The sequence below is a fragment of the Pantherophis guttatus genome, chromosome 3, assembly GCF_059756535.1.
Source record: "Pantherophis guttatus breed Tessera chromosome 3, ASM5975653v1, whole genome shotgun sequence".
In the NCBI taxonomy this organism is placed as follows: Eukaryota; Metazoa; Chordata; class Lepidosauria; order Squamata; family Colubridae; genus Pantherophis; species Pantherophis guttatus.
In genome coordinates, this window is record NC_142065.1 from 31,814,021 (window position 1) to 31,831,595 (window position 17,575).

General features: G+C 35.6%; 1 protein-coding gene across 29 annotated transcripts in view; it reads left to right on the forward strand.

Annotated features, from left to right (window-relative positions):
- Positions 1-17,575, forward strand: part of EPB41L1 (erythrocyte membrane protein band 4.1 like 1) — a 202,200-nt gene that overhangs the window by 113,603 nt on the left and 71,022 nt on the right. For 6 of the 29 annotated variants that reach the window (XM_060689664.2, XM_087889196.1, XM_060689665.2 and 3 more), the window contains exon 3: positions 8,931-9,036. The exons of the other annotated variants lie outside the window; for them this stretch is intronic. The gene's annotated coding sequence lies outside the window, so the exon portion shown is untranslated. The remainder of the gene's footprint in view (positions 1-8,930; positions 9,037-17,575) is intronic. 29 annotated transcript variants of the gene reach the window in all.

Below are 17,575 nucleotides of genomic sequence, written 5' to 3' on the forward strand. Positions count from 1 at the left end.
AAACTTTTCACAATAGGAGGCCAAGTAACAAAATGTTTGGCATGGAGAATGTCTGTTTTATTCCCTTAACTGAAAATACTTCTTCCATTTTTATTCATTCCAGTGTTATTGAGATGTTACATATTGCATTGCTGCTATTGGAGATTACACAAACCAAAAGCTAGGAAACAATTTTTAAGCAGGGACAGCATACATAGCACATGTTCTTACTCGGGATCAGTCAAGTCCAGTGCCATCTAGTGACTAAAGCATAATGTAATATTACAAAAGGAGACACATTCCCACATAAGCGAATACAGGATTGTAAACATAAGCTTTTTAAGTCATCATTGGAGCTCCCTTTCTGAATAACCCTCAAGCTCTAAATCAGTGTTTTTTTTAAACTTATAAGATGTGTGGACTTCAGCTACCAGAATTCTGACTAGCTAGGAAATGCTACACATCTTAAAGTTACCAAGTTTGAAAAACACTGGTCTAATTTAACTGCAATAGTAGCAGATTTGTATGCTCATATATTTCCTGCCCTAATTCCATCTGAAATTGGAGGGGGGGCAGAATGAGTTATTTATGGGACTTAATATCCGATTTCTCTGTCATGCAGAAAGGTACACTTATGACATTGTAAAGCCATAAACAAAAATTAAGACAATATAACCTAAAGCCCTGTAAATACAATAAAAAAAGTATCAGCAGTTAAAATTCTGTAATAAAATGGTTTTCTCTGCCAATCTGAAGGTCCAGCAAAGAAAAAGCAAGGCAGTTCTGTAAAATTATAAAGTCCATCAATTGAATTAAGATATATGGTAGACTGGGGAAAAAATTGATTGGGAAGTTTAGGTTAGCCAATGAAAAAAAATTAAACTTTTTGGGAGTGAAAATGTGCTTAATAAGGTAAAGTTTTACTTAATTTTTAAGTAAACGATCCAGAGATGCAGCTAACTTCTTAATGTGGTGTCTGTATGAGATTATTTTTCCTGAAATTAATACAATTCCATTTGTTTATCACAAATATTTACATTTTTTGATTTTCAATATTTCAATATTTGATTTTCAATATTTTTCCTGGCAAAAATTATGATACATGTACTCACATAAGCATGGCATGAAAATTTTGTTCTATTTCTTTCCAATTGCTTGGGAATTAAGGAAACAAGGACTGCAACTGTATATATACTTACTTGAGATTCATTCTCTTTTAGCTCAATGGGATTTCTTTCTGAATAAGCATGTATACAATTGCACTGAAATTATTTGCCTTCTGAAGCTGTGACTTGAAGAGTAAGCTTCACTTAAGATTCTTACTTTTTCACAAGAATGCATAGAATTGTTTAATAAATTCAATAGCCACCGTTGGAAGTAAAAGCAATTAAAAAGATTGAGAATAAAATATCTTAAATTCTGCATGCACTTGATTTTGTGTCACATTTTGGGGGGGGGGGCGGGGCGGGAAAGGGAGATTGTAGAAAAGTTACATTCTTCTGGGTTTTTTTTTTACATTAGTCCAGAAATCCTACTGCCCTTCCAGTGGTGGAGGGACTCTGTATTCATCCTTTCATACAAGTTTAAATGACTTGGCATATTTTATAGATGCAGTTGCATACAATTAGATGGCAGAAGGCTGTTCCCTTTCCTCAACTTAATTTAATTTAATTTAATTAATTCAATTTATATGCCGCCCCTCTCCGAAGACTCAGGGCGGCTCACAATACATTTTAAAAAATCATTATAAAAAACATTTAAAAATTAAAAGCATTAAAAACTCATTCATGCCATTCATGGCAGGATCTCGCCAGATCACAAGAGCGAGATCAATGGCCCCAGGTAATGCCGGGTAAGCCTCAAAGACCCTTCCCTTGATCTTGGCAAACTAGTTTTGATATTTCTCTTGCCATCTCAGTATTTTTCTGTTATACACAATGGGGTGGGAGTTTGAGTGGTACAATGAGGTGGGATTTTTGCCTGTCATAGACAGTGGCATGGGACTTTGCCACCAATTGTTTGCCTTCTATAAGATGTCATTATTGGGATTTTCCTCTCCTTGCTCTATCTCTTCATTTGTCTTGCATGCAACCTGAGGATATCACAATATGGGGCAAGTGATCTGTATTTCATTGCAGGTTGACAGAGAAAAATACCTGTTGCTCTTGAAAATGATGCTGTTTTCACCTTAGATCAGAGTCACATTTCATATGAAGTAGCACCCATAATGTTTACAAAGCTACAGCTTGCTTTCTCTATATTGAATTGGTTTTTATTGCAAAGACTAACATGAGTACCCTTCTGGAATAAGTACCATGTGGTTTTAGTGTGAAATGTCAAGGTAAATAAAGTAAAGAATGTAATACAATACAGTATGAAGAGAGATGACTGCAGAGTCATCGTTTCAAAGATGATATGGAGTTATTTAAAACTCTTGGAGGCAAGTCTCTGTATTGTATACATCAAGCATTTTTATAACATCCCTTGTTCTCAAAATCAGCTAAATGCGGCATCTCTCTTTTTCCAAACTGAAAGCAAGAAATCTTAGGTGCAAACATAAAATATTAAGAAAATGTGTTCCTGCTTATTATTTATTTTAATTGTCCCATTTTGAAAGTACTTTTAAAATGTAAATTAAACCACACTTACTTAGGGACTTATAGAAAAACAGAACAAGATAAAAGTTGTTGTATTTATATCTATATTGGATCTGATAATTTATATCTAAATTTAACATAGCAACATTTGCTTGTACAGTATATGCCCAGAGAACCATCACAAGCATTTACATGCATTTTTTTTACATAAAAGTCATTGCCTACTACAATACTACCTTCGAGACCGTCTTCTGCCACCAATAGCCTCCCACCGACCAGTCCGTTCCCACAGAGAGGGTCTCCTCAGGTGCCATCAGCCAAACAATGTAGGCTGGTGACCCCCAGGGGGAGGGCCTTCTCTGTGGGAGCCCCAGCCCTGTGGAATGAACTGCCCCCGGAAATACGTAAGATCTCCGACCTCCGGGTGTTTCGCTGCGCACTGAAGACCCTGTTGTTCCGCCAGGCAGGGCTATCAATATAATAATTTTAAATTGGGGTATTTTAATTTTTGGGTTTTTAAATCGGCCAAATTTATTTAATTATTTTAATTTTTAATCATTGTTGTGTCCTGTGTTTTTAAATTGGCTGTACACCACCCTGAGTCCTTCGGGAGAAGGGCGGTATAGAAATAAAATTATTATTATTATTATTATTATTATTATTATTATTATTATTATTATTATTATTATTATTATTATTATTATTATTATTATTATTATTATTATTATTATTATTATTATTATGAATACATCTTAGTTTTTATTGGCAAATGGTTTTTAAATGTATTCTGAAAGTTAGAGTCTCACAGATATCCGAATCCTAATGTGGTTTATCTGATTTTTTGGCCAATGTAATATATTTTGGTTTATAAACCACACATTATAGCTACCTGTTTTGTGTAAATTACTCCACTATTCCTTGTTCAACAAAAAAGAAATGGGTTGCTTATCACCTTAAAAAAACAAAGAAACAAACAATATCAGCAATGAAGAAAGGGTCCAAATTGTTACATTCCAGAAACAGCAGAAATAATAGATGATCTGACAGGTGTTTTTAAAGGATTATATTCTAAGATTAACATTGAAGGTGCTATGAATTAATATATTGAAATTTGGTATGAAATACAGTGAGGCATATATTATATACATCCATAATTGTCTAAGAAACAAATAAAAGCATTAAAAATAATCAAATTAGGAAAAGCACAAGGTGCTTTTCCTAATTTGATTATTTTTAATGCTTTTATTTGTTTCTTAGACAATTACATATTGCAAAGAACTTGAAGAGGAACTGCTGGAACCATTGATGAATATGATCAATGAAACTAAAGAAAAGAATGGCAACATGGGAGAATGCATACATAACTCTGGTTAATTATATAGATACATTTCCCTGCTGAATGTACATTACAAAATTTTTACAACAATGCTAGCTGATTGATTCAAGCAATGTGTTTCAGATATAATATGTATTGATCAAACAGGCTATATTCCAAAGAGAAATATCAAGAACAACAGTTAGGTTCATAATCAATATGATAGAACATATAAACAAAAAGAGGAAGAAAGCTGCACTAATCTTTCTGAGCATAAAAAACTTCCAACAGGTTGCAGTGTCAGTTCTTGCTGATCGTACTAAATAAAATAAATCCCAAAGAAGAGTCCAAGAAGAGTTGGGTCAGAAATATATATCAATGGTAAGAAAGCAAATGGGGCTCACTCTGCAGATTTTTAAATCACTAAAAGGCAAGATAGTTCACTCTCTCCTTTATTTATTCATCATTGATCTAGTAATATGGACAGGAAAGGTTGGAGTGATAAACAAATGTAGGTCTCCAAATCCATGGAGAGAGATATAAATTCAAATGTTATGCAACGATGTACTATTAATCATCACAGAGCCACAAAAAGCCACAAGGCAGTTGCCCAAAACAGTTAATAGTTTTGGAGACTTCTCTGGATATAAAATCAATGTCCAGAAACCAAAAATAATTACAAGAAATGCAATGCAACAAGAAGCTAATTTTTTTTTGCAGGAAGAATCTAACTGTGAACCCACTTAGTGAAATATCTTGGTCTGCTTTGACAGGTAACAATCAATGAAATATATAAAAATAACAATGTCAAATTATGGCAAGAGATCTTGGCTAGGATCAATGCAAATATTAAAATGAAAGTATTGTTCAAGATAAATTATTTGTTCCAAATGGTGTCAGTTACAATTTCAGAACTTTACAGGAATGGCAAACAATGGTCAACACATTTATATGGAGTGGGAAAAGACCAGAGTTAAAATTTTTGCAAAATTCAGAAGACAGAAGTGGGCCTTCCCCTTCCAAATTTTAAATTGTATCATAAAGTAAATTGCTTGCCATGGATAATAGAATGGATAACAATCCTAAATAGTAGAATGTCAATATGGGAAAGTACCAGCTTAGCTAATGGACTTCACAGATATTTATGGTACAGAGAGACAAAGGAGAATAAAAATTTGGAAGAACATATTATTAGGCAAAGCTCACTGATTCTCTCAGCCAACCTGCTATTTTGAGGTGTCAGTGGAAAGCTATTATGCCATTTCAGCTTCTTTAGATTTTTTGGTTACTCATAATGCTTTGTACCTACAATTTGATGCCTCTTAAAGTTTATTTTATAGACTATATCTACTGTCTACATACATAGTACATGTCATTGGTATATATGGCTATAGTGCAGGGGTGAAATCTACTTACCTTCCCAACTGGTTCGGAAATGCACGCGCTGTGCACAGTCACTTTGCTCTCTCACTCGCGCGCATCACATGCACACGCACTAACCCTTCCTGGTTAAAACCAGGAAGTAACGACCAGGCGGGTGGGCGGAGCCTCGCACCACCATTGCTACCAGTTCTCCAAACCACCGGCCGCCATCGCTACCGGTTCTGCCGAACTGGTCTGAACGGGAGCATTTCACCCCTACTATAGTGGATCAACTTGCCTTGTCTTTGATATCTGTCTATGAGGTGCCTAGACTGACAATCAACAGTTAGGGATCTTTTTATATAGTAGTCTAAGTTACTGGCTCTCCCCCTCATCAAGAAACGTGTGGCTTCATTTTTCTTGACTTTTTAAGGGAGTGTTTAATTCTATTCCACATGTTAACGATTGTGGTAGATACTCAGTTCTACTGCTGCTTCTTTGAGTTTTAGTATAGAATTAATACAGTTTTATAAAGCGCAGTATTATCTTAATTATAGAGTTTTGTAGTGGGACAGTGGTTCCTCAAAGGACATTTATATCTAATAAACCAGAAAGTAATAGATAAATGCACTTCTTATAGTCTTACATGAAGTTGTGAAGAAGGCTGATTAGCTGGGTCTCTCTAGATAAATATATTTTGCAACTGTGCTATTTGTAATCCTTCATTGCAAGGCAGTTTAAAGCTTGTTTAAACTGCTTCTGGGCAGTTTAAAGCCCAGAATCACATGTAGTTCCTGAACCTGTTTTATAGAGCTCCAGAACTCTTTTTGACCATCATGTTGGTCAAAATTGGCAGCATGGTTTCCATTATTTTAGAGGGGGGAGGACATAGAAATGGTAATGTAAGCCCTAAAATACCTAAATCACAAAAGACAACATAAAATGAAGGAAATATTCCTGCACCCGAAGAAAATATCCAGAAAATCCTTCCATGCCTCCATCTATCATATACTTTTACATCATCAACCCATGCTGTATGTGTCATCCTCCCAGATGATTCAGATATTTTACTGGGAGATGACACTGGCTGAATCTAAGCCATGTTTGTAATACACAGACTATAAATCCTTTTTACAAATTTTGAAGTAAGAAAGCACTTGAGAGAAAGAAAGGACAATGCTCTCTGATGATTGTGCTGTTTGGTCTCCTAATTATTTTGGGATGTTGTTTCTTTGAGCCACCACTTTTTCCAGGACACCACCTGTCCATACTTGTCTAGCCAGTATCTCCTGTTCCAGAATATTTCATCCTTAGCCTAATGAACATGTTTCCATTTCTAGACTTCATCTGCTTTCACCACTCTTGAATACACATTTTGGAGTCATGAATGGGATAATATCGCTCAACAATAGCTGCCCTTTGAACTGAGACAAGCTTTGTTGCAATATAAAATATTAAAGGGCTTTCTTTGCAATTATGATTTTAGAGTTTATTGGTCAGTAAATCAGTGAAATACTGGTTGATGCTGAGTATACTCAGTCAATAGCTGAGAGCTCTGGTGGCTCAGCAGACTAATTAACATCCACTTACATCTGCTGTCTGCAATTACTGCAAGTTCAAATCTCACCAGGCTCAAGGTTGACTCAGCCTTCCATCCTTTCTAAGGTAGGTGAAATGAGGACCCAGTTTGTGGGGGCAATAAACTGACTTTGTATAAATATACAAAAGTATGAAGGCTATTGCTTAACGCATTGTAAGCCGCCCTGAGTCTCCAGAGAAGGGCGGCATATAAATAAATAAAAAAAAATATATAGCAAAAAAGTACAGTGAAGAATTTGACCCATACAAAGAATGTGCAATATCTTGAAGATTGAGGCTTTAATGGCGATGGGATGCCTGTTTGACAGAATGACAAACAAGATTCATCGGGAAAAATAAGATGCATATTTTGGTACCTAAATTGGTTGAAAATACCAAAAAGAGAACTTAAAAATTTCATACACAAAGGCAAGTCAGTGCTGTGTCAATTGAAAACAAAATCTTTTTGGGGAATTAATAGAGTTGACAGATAATGAAATAGTAAAATAGTGTTTATATGTTTTTGATCCATAAATGCACAGAATAATATTTCCGATGTCTTCACTCAACTTCCAGGTGGGAATAGAAGATACAGAGGAACTTTTTTTCTTATTAACTTTTTCCTTATTAAGAAATACATCTGATGAATTTCCAGTTTATCCATAGAAAGAACATTCAGATACCTGAAAGACGCATGCAAGAAATGCAGGACCAATCCAGTTTATTGTCAGACTACTGAATCAATAAAGAAAAAACTGAGATCATGATATGAAACTTGACAGAGGATGCTGAAAAGCAAGTGTTTTATTGATGCAAAATAAAATATTTAGGCTTTGTTCTTACAAAAATCAACAGAGATTTATTCAATTATTACTAATCTGGAAATGCATAACAACAGATATTTTTAGAATGAAGAAATTAAATCTGTCTTGGCTATGAATAATTACATTGATAAAAAATATTTTAACAAGATTAAAGTTTCTATTGCAAATAATTACAAATTATTCAGCCTTTATTGTGAATAAAGCTTTAAATGACTGATATAGACTAGTAATGAATTATATACAGGACATCTAACAAAAGGCTAATGATCAAATTCAGAAACTTGTAGAATTCAAAAGAACAAGGAACCGTAGCAACTATGAATCTTGACTGTGCTATCATGCCAGCTGATTAATATGAATTTCAGAGTAGATCTTAATTCATTATGGTTGCATCATGTTTGTGGAAGGGGCAGGGCTTTTTAGAAGTGGTCCAAAGACATATCTGGATTGACATAAACAATTTTCAAGAGTTTAATATTAAGTAACTTATTGTTTGAGACAAATGGGACAAAAGCCCTGATTTTCCCCTTTTTACCTCATTATATGTGTGTGTGTTTATTCTTGCCTCATTATTGTATGACTATGTTATGATTAAACTTTGGTCAGTGGAGACCGAAATCATTGGATTTTTTTTTTTTGCTTCTGCCTCCATTTCATTGCTTACTTTTATTATCTTTATTATCTGTTTTTCAATATCCTTTTAGACCTTATTTGAATTTGTATAATATTAATTTCTTCTTGAAAATTCTAATGCCTAGCTTATAAAAGTAATTAAGTAAAATGAAAAAAAATGGGGAAGGGAAAATAAACATAAATGCAGACCAGAGGGCACTGGTACCCACTGCACATTTAAGTATGTTAAGTCTCATTTTGTCATGGTCCCAGAGTAAGGCTCCAAGACACAGGCAGACCAGTCCCATTGGGTACTGCTTCCACTAATTCAACAGCCACTGCATCAAATGCTGACACCCTATTAGGTCCCTCCTCAGCCGGGATTAATCCTTAGTTAGCCAACATGAGCAAACCCCTTCAGCCTGAAAATCCTGCACCTCATCAAAGAAAAGCGCCTTGTGAGCAAGCAGCAAGACGCTAACTTTGCAAGCAAGACAGGTGCCTCATTATTGGCAACAGCTGAGCAAGGAAAGAACTTTTTCCTACTCTTGCCGGGGAGAGGATTTAAACTGGGCAAGGATTGCCTTCTGTTGCTGGAAGCAACTTCGATTGTCTTGCTTTGTGTATTCTTGCTGTTGACTCCTGCTACGTTTTCGATCTTAGCACGTTCCTGATCGAGTTTTGGCTCGTCCCTCTCTACCTTTCAAGACATTGTGAGTTTCTGATTATGGACTGTTCGACTCGGATTACATCTTCTCTTCAGCCTCTAGTAAGCTGCCATACACACACATACTCTTCCCCCCCTCCCCAACCCCCTTTTCTGTTACCACCCCATACCTGTCTTCTACCATCTGTTCTGACAAGCTTCCTGACCTCTTCACAAGCCTTGCTTCAAATACTTTGCTCAGTTGCTCTGTTCCAATTTTCCTTGTGCCTCCCATTGTTTTTCCCCTCCTCACTGCATTTTGTATCAAACTTCCTCCAACGTGTGTGTTCTCCTGCCCAGCACCTCTGCCTGAATCACACCTACACTTTGCTTGCCGGTTGCATGGGCATTTATTGCCTTTGCTGAAGTCGGGACACAAAGCATTTATGCATGTATTTATTTAACTGTATTTGGAACCCAGCCCAATTGGACAGTTTACACCTGTATAAAATCTGAATGTAAACCTGTATAAAATCTTGTAACAGTACATTAATTTCAAAATGGTCACTTACAGTCCTAATTCAAGGGAATGCTTGAACAATGTGGTGTTTAAAGGTCTGCAAAATGCAAGGAAGGTTGAGGTCAAAAATATGTCCTAGGATATACAGTATGTTCCAAAACATAGAGGTTACCACTTAAGAAATCCTGCTGCTGGCCACATTCCATGTACTTCATTTTATGGTGTGTATAGTTGACACCCAACTAAATTTTAAACCATCCTTAGAGATCAAGTCATAAAATTGTATCAACCTGTGTTTTAGAAACAGTTAAAATAATACAGACTTTCGTTCTGCTACAGCAAAAATATTGTGGTAAATCTTCCTGCATTAGACATTGGTTCCCACTTTTCAAAATTTATGCAGTGTGTACCTTAAGTTGGAGAAAATTGGACATTGTTACTATTTTCTGTAGCTGTCAATTTCTACAGTTAACTGTATTTGTCATTTCATTCCATTCATATGGCAGCTGATCCCATTATAGTAACTCTGGGCAACTAACAACAGTTAAAGAATTTTAAGAATATGTAACTTTGTCTTGAGTAACTAGCATGTAAGTGGAAGTCTGCACTGTAGCTTAAGTAGGCTTGCAAGCTTTTAACCAGTTCTCCAGCTAAAAATCAGGTTAAAGTGCAGCTTTGAATCTGATCACTAGAGAACAATGTTTGCCTAGAATGTGGATTCATTTCTAAGAGGAGTGATTTAACAAACCAAGTAGCTGCTATTATATCTCTCTCTCTTTCTTGGCTCATAGTATCTAGATGTGCCCATTATCATTCATTACTCAATGTCTGTCCTTGCATTATTTATTGGCACTTGCAGAAATGAGCCAGTAGACACTATGCAGCGATGTCACTTCATGCTTAGTTTTGTTTACTCTATTTACTCTATTATATTTTAATTATACTTTTGGATAAATAAGATCATCAAAATGGGGATTTTTTTGAAATAAGAGGTTATCTGTAGTGTACTGAGTTTTTGTTATCATTATTGGTTAAGCATGCCTGTGATCTTGTATTGTTGTTTGGTTACTTTGGCTGCTTGATTCATTAAAGCAAGCAGCTGTAAAGCTTGCTCTTGGTTATAGTGCCTTGTTTTGATCAGTAGAAAAGTTCTAATCTGATTATGTACTCTTTAATTTCACTTAAAGGGAAAAAAGAGATACAGAGCCAAGGAAAACAGAAAAGAAACATTAGTTCTTCAAGGCCAGATGAAATAGTGAATGGAGTATTGGTGGTCTCTGTGCTTGGTTGTTTTCTTACAGATGTTTCATCACTGGTACTAACTAACATTGTCAGTGCAAGCAAGTGTGGAGTTTGCTCCTTGTTCATATGCAGTAATTTGCCCTGCTATTTTAGTGCACTTTTCTCTCTGTTAGTTCCTTAATAGATAACTGGTAGGACAGAAAGCTCTTTATGAGAAATTAGGACACCAACTCAGTACAGAGAAATCCTAATATATGGGTTTTTTTTTGTTTTTGCTTGTTAGGTGGAACAGTTTTTATTTTTTAATTTTAACTCTGCTATTCTTGTAGCTGTATTTAGGGTCCACGAACACTTAGTAGAACTGCAGAAACTTGCTAAAAGGCGCTAATCCATATCAGCCTGTGGAGGTTTGTCTTTCTCATGGAGACACCCGTTCTTCACTCTCATAAACTCAAACCAGGAATTGTTTACCAGAAAGCAAACAATAAAAATTTCACAGGAACCTGGGTTCGGATGGGACGGAATGGGAAAACTCGCCGCAGCCACCTCGCAGCCACCTCGCCATGGCCAATTCTCCACAGCTAACTCACTGCAACCAGCTCACCATGGCCACCTTGCTGTGGGACAATTTGCCATGGCCAAGTCATCGTGGCACAACTCATTAACAATTCAATTCAATTATTTAAAATAAATAAATAAAAAATATTTTAATTTTTGTCATTCACATTTCATTTTGTTCCTTTTTTTGCACCCGTTCTTTAATAATTCTATTCCGCCATTTCTTTGATATTGGTGTAACTCTTGTCCTGCAGTGAGTTTTCCTGCAGTGAGTTGACCATGGTGAGTTGTCCCGTGGCAAGTTGGCCATGGCAAATTGTCATAGATCCTGGGTTGGAAGTCTTTGGGAATATATAGCATTTAGATCAGTAACTAGCAACTTAACTAGGACCTCTTCCTTTCTCTTGCTGTCAGTAACCCTCTTTCAATTTACAAATACAAAGATTAAAGGCTAATGCCAAGAAAACTATAAAAAGAGAAATGCAGAGCTAAAAGATTTCTCTTCCCTCCAGACAAATATAAACAACTTCAGTAACTCTAATATTTCAGTTTTTTAAAAAATAAAACCTACTTCCCGTATCTCATCCCTTATCAATACTCAAATTAAAAAAACTCATCATTCAGTCCTTATCAGCAAAAGTTTATTAAAAACTGCCAGAAATAGTAATTTATTGTACTTTAACTATAATCTAATAAATCATTTTGTATTTCAATTTATCACTTTCTCTAAGAAATACAACTCTGAATAAAAATGATATGTGAAGGTGCAGATAGCTGGGTTCTAAATTCCGAGTCTTTTGATTTGACTCTGGTTCTAAATGAGATCTTATTCCTTTCTGGCAAATGCTTTGACAGCTTGATAGCTGAAGTCAGTGTGCCAATATTACCTGTCTAATGAGCCATCATTGAGTTCTATGTTAAAAGAAAAGGATTCTATTTGTTTTTGGATCCAAGTTTTGAATCTAAGTTGGTTGGATCTGAAATATTGGCATTCCAGTCCTTTTCTGCATTATAATTATAATGTGCTTTTACTAAGTCTTTATTTTTGATACTTCATTCTTACGTTTGGATACATTAAATTCAGATTAGTTTTGATCCATTTTTCTTTGAAGAATTGGGCAGGATTGATGCTGGTGGTGGATTGTGTAATAGTTTTGTGTTTCAACAGGAAAACAGCCAATTTAATCACCAAATCTCCTCAATTTATTTTCCTTAAACATCCCTTGAAGGCCTTCCCTGCTCTCTCTGCCAAATAATTTCATGCCAGGCGGGAAAATGCTGTTTGAGTATGTTTGGTTCTATTTTTGCTCAAAACATTAATGACTTGTGAAATCTTGTGCTTTAACTATGACCAATAATCAGTGATGAAATCCATTTTTTTTTACTACCAGTTCTGTGGGTGTGGCTTGGTGGGCGTGGTGTGGCTTGGTGGGTGTGGCTTGGTGGGCATGGCAGGGGAAGAATACTGCAAAATCTCCATTCCCACCCAACTCTGGGGCCAGACAGAAGTGGTATTTGCCGGTTCTCCAAACTGCTTAAAATTTCCGCTACCGGTTCTCCAGAACCTGTCAGAACCTGCTGGATTTCACCCCTGCCAATAATACTAGCAATTGTATAGGGAAAAAAATCTGTTGAAGTATGTTGTAGATTGCTTTCTGAAGTTGAGGTATGCATATCCTGCCACTCTGAGAGAGCATCTATTAGAATCGATTTTCCTATTAAGATATCTTATTAGAAAACATTGTGCTAGTTGCTACATATATTTTAGTCAGTACTCTGAGTCTGAATTAAATTCCTTAACTTTCGTAAAAGAGACCTTAGTAACTTATTTTATAATTTATTCATTTGTTTATGGTTCAAGGCTAAGTCATAGAATTTTTAAAAACACAACATACCATTGACATATGTATAATTATATATAGCATATACATATATAAAAAAGAGTTAATCCTATAAAATTATTTTTCATTGAAGGGTCTGAACAGTTTCTATAAGGTAAGGGATATAAAGAAAAAAAAATAGCTAATGCCGTCAAAAACTTCTGGATTTTGGTCATTTAAATTGACTCAGCCTTCCCTGCTTTCAAGGTTGGTAAAATGAAGACCCAGATTGTTGGGAGCAATATGCTGACTCTGTAAACCGCTTAGAGAGGGCTGTAAAGCACTGTAAAATGGTATATAAGTCTAAGTGCTATTGTTATTTAATAAAATACCTGAATCTCATCACGAATGGAGTTTATCAGATTAAAGAGGTTGTATTAGTTCTGATTGCTGGTAAGACCACATTGCCACTGTTACGATCTCTGCTGTTGAAGAAAATATAGTAAACCCAAGCCAGAAATGGCTTATTATTTATTTTTTATTTTATTAAATTTCTATACCGCCCTTCTCCCGAAGGACTCAGGGTGGTGAACAGCCAGAAGATAAAACACAGAGATACAAAATTTAAAATAGATTATCTGGAACACACACACACACACGGGTCTTTGGGAAGAACATTGAGCATAGAGTCTTCCAACTCAAGTAGAGAAAGATATAGTCTGTAAAAGGCATATAAGTAGAAAGAGATACCACAGAAGCTTTGGCTTCTGATCAAGAGAGTCTGTGTCATCAGAGATGAAAGGGATCTGGCTGGTTTTTTTTTTTTCTGAGAAAGAACATACAAATAAGATAATATGACCTTCAAAGTTGATTGAATGACATCACTCCAAGAAAATTGATCACTTTGCAGTTGCCTGTCATATTTAACCTTTTGCTCTTGCTTGATGAATGAGGGAAGACTGCTGCCAATCAGCTCACCTATTCCCAAATGTTACAAGAGAGAAGGTGCCAAGAGATGCAAGGCATTTACCAGTTACACTCTTGTGTACTGTACACTTCAACAAAAAGGAAACCAAAACACGATACGTAAATCATATGGATATCAACATTCACAGGTATAATCCTTTAATTATAAAAGAATTATTGCTGTGAATGTTGATATCCTTATGATTTAGAAGCTCAATTCTAATGCCTTACATTGTTGGAGGTAAACTAGAGATGTAAAATTTCAACTGAACAAAACTCCTATATGCTATACTTTAGTTTACATGAAAGTAAGTGTATCCTGTAATTGGCTAGTTTTTGACTGTTGTATGAACACAGCTTGCATGCTTCTGTTGCTGTATCATGCACCATGGTTTTTTTACAGAAATGCCCGAGGTCTTATACAGATGAATGAAAGCTTTCTTAAAATCATCTAATTAGAATCTCCAGTAAGGCTGGAAGCTGCCCCCTGACATTGCCACCACCATGCTGCCCCACCGCCGACACTGCCAATGTCCTTCTCCCTTCCAACGACACTATGGGTCAGACTGGGACTGCCTGTGGGCCGGATATGGCTCACAGGCTGTACAATCCCCAAGTCTGTTCTAGATGAATTTTAGTATTTACTTCATAAGACCCATCTGGCTTTCTAAGATAGTTGTTACATATATAGATTATGCAACAACTCACCAAATATGTTTCTAGTCAATTCAGATGCCATAATTCCACTTTGAAAAACTATCCAAATACAAAGAAATATGCAAATTTTTGGATCAAACTGCATCTTCCCCAGTCTTACTGCTTTCTAAATTTTATTTGCCTAATAATAACTTAAGGTTTCATAGAAAATTTGCCAGTCTTTCTATTATTCAAATTCCTGATTTCACAGTTAATATGGAGAAGAACTTGATTGCTAACTATTCTAGGATCTATAAACATGTAAAGATGTTAAGGGAACAGGTATAGTTACTGTATTTATTTATAAATTGGAAATGGAACAATTCAGGAAAAAATCCTGGTAAAGCTAGAAAAAAATGAAAAAAAGAATTAGAAGAAACTCCAATTATATTTTTTAAGAGTAATCAATGCCAAAATGATCCTATATTGCTGTCCAATATTATTCCATAATATTATTCCATAATATTTTTCTTAAGTTGTAATAGAAAGATTTTTATTGAGGACAGATATGTAAAAGAATAGAGAAGCTTGTCTCAATCCCAGGAATATTTCTGTGTTCAGGATCAGAAAGTGCAGAAGATGACACTGCTGATAATGTTGCAAATAAAATTGATTTTACTTAAACTGATGTCTCAAAGCAAAATTTCTATATCGTGACTTTTCTTTTCGCTTTTCCTCAGTCCTTCCTCCCAAAAAACTGTGAAAGGTGGAAGAGACTAAGCCAAAATAAATCACTCTGTTTTACTATTATGTGGATGGTTTGGGAAACAGGTTTAGAAATACTTGGTATATTGAAGTTCTTCCATTTACTTTTTATTCAATTTGCAATATCCTTTAAAAATGATGTTAAATTTGTGATTAAAATACCAGTAAATAATATAGTTTCATGAGACAATCACAAGATATGGAAAACACATTTTATTTTCTTAATGTAAGAAAATGAATTTTAGCTAAGGTAGTTCTACATCCCCGAAGTTTCTTAAGGAAAAAAAACTTTACTTCACCAAACGTTGGCTTCATTTTTTTTAATTAAAGCATATTGTTAAACTTTAGAAACCTGGATTTTGGCAAGAAGAAGGCCAGTTATATATACCCAAATGGACATTGAAAAGAGAAAATTAGACATTTTGTTCCCTCTGTTATTCTTGAAAAGGGAGAGATGGATTTAGACCTTTAAAAGCTAAAGTTAAAAAGCTAAAAGCCTATGTAGAAATACAAAGCAGAAATATTTGTTCAGTCAGAATAATGTCAGGAAATGTATAAAGAGGTGTAACTTACTGTTGAAGTCTGCAACAGTATTATTTCACATTGTCGAAGTCCCAATTCCTCAGGGTTAAGCTTGTGGTATTTGAAATACTGGTGGAAATTTCAGGAATCAGTAGTCTTTGCAGGAAGAGCTGGGCATGGGGCAAATGATGAAAGTTGTATTGTGTTGCTGTGAAGCAAGTGCACTTGTATTGTACATGTATTATGACATTGCATGCTTGTAGAAAAGACAACTAATTTGTGTCTTGGTGTTTCGGAGATCCTTTCATTATTCTGATGTGCAATCCTGAGGTTCCTTCTCCAAGAATCTAGCATGCTTTTCCTTGTTACCAGCTACCTAGAAGGATCTTGGTTTGAAAGATACATACAAGCTTTTCATATAAACATCTTTCCTCAGAGAAATTGCCAAGCTGCTGGTTTCCCTTCATATAGAAAAAAACCTATGTGGAGTTTCATGCAATGCAGAAACGGTTAAGTCCACAGTGCTTTATATATTTTCTCCTTTTGTTTCAGTATTGTTTCTTCTTGTAGACTTTCTATATTGTACAGGTTTTATTGTTCTGAAAGCCATTACAAAAATTTTAAGGGTTGAGATAAATAAACAGAAATCTATTAGCTAACAACCCTACAAAATTACCCTTTTTGACTCTCAGTGAGTCAAAATTTACAATACCTGCAGCTTCTTCAGCTTGTTTTTTTTCCTTTTGTTCCCCCCCACCCCCATTTCTCCTCTTCCAGCTCAATCTGATGGAGTTCTGCATGGTATATTCTGATGCTAATGCCCACGATACCCAATCTTCCTATCTCTTTCTATATCATAATAGTTAGGAAAAAGGCAGAAAGATGGAAAATGGGGGGCTGTGATCAAAGAGGGAAGAAATCTCCTCTTCCCTAGTTCAACAAGCAATTTCAAAGTAGAGAAATAATCTTTGCATTACAACTTGGCATGCCTTAGGCAGAAAGCCGGCCTTCAGAAATGTTTGCACTGCTGTTTTGAAGCATGAAACTAGAATATTGCACAGGATCATCAGAAAGCTCATTTTAGGTGAAAGTAACACACGCTGTGTATAAAACTTGCTGTGGTAAAGGAACCATGGTGGTTTCACTCTATGAAATTTTACAGCAAAAATAGTCCCTGACCGAAGTGTTTTGGTTTAAAGAGGGCACATTTTCTTGCCGTTAATTAACTAAATGAGAATCCCTTGTTGAGATGGGCAGCTATAGAAATCAAATAAATAAATGGTATATCAAGAATTTTCCTCCAGAATTTTTTCTCTGCACTTCCTGTGGATTTTCCCCACAGGGTACAGCAACCTGTTTTGGAGGAATAGCCAAAGAGAGGAAATGACAGCCAAAGAGAGGAAATGGCAGCATTTTAAGGCTTTTAATGTATTGGGAATCACTTGCCAAGAAGCCAGATGTCAGGAATTCAGCTGATCTTTGCATGTTTGTTTAAAGTTATATACTTTGGGTCCATAGACAAATGTTATGCTGAAATCTACCCTTTAAGCTGTTGAAAAAGATGGCGTTCCACCTGTCAGAACCCCAGTGCTTTGTGGATGTAATTTCTAAGCCATATCCATTAGTCCTCATC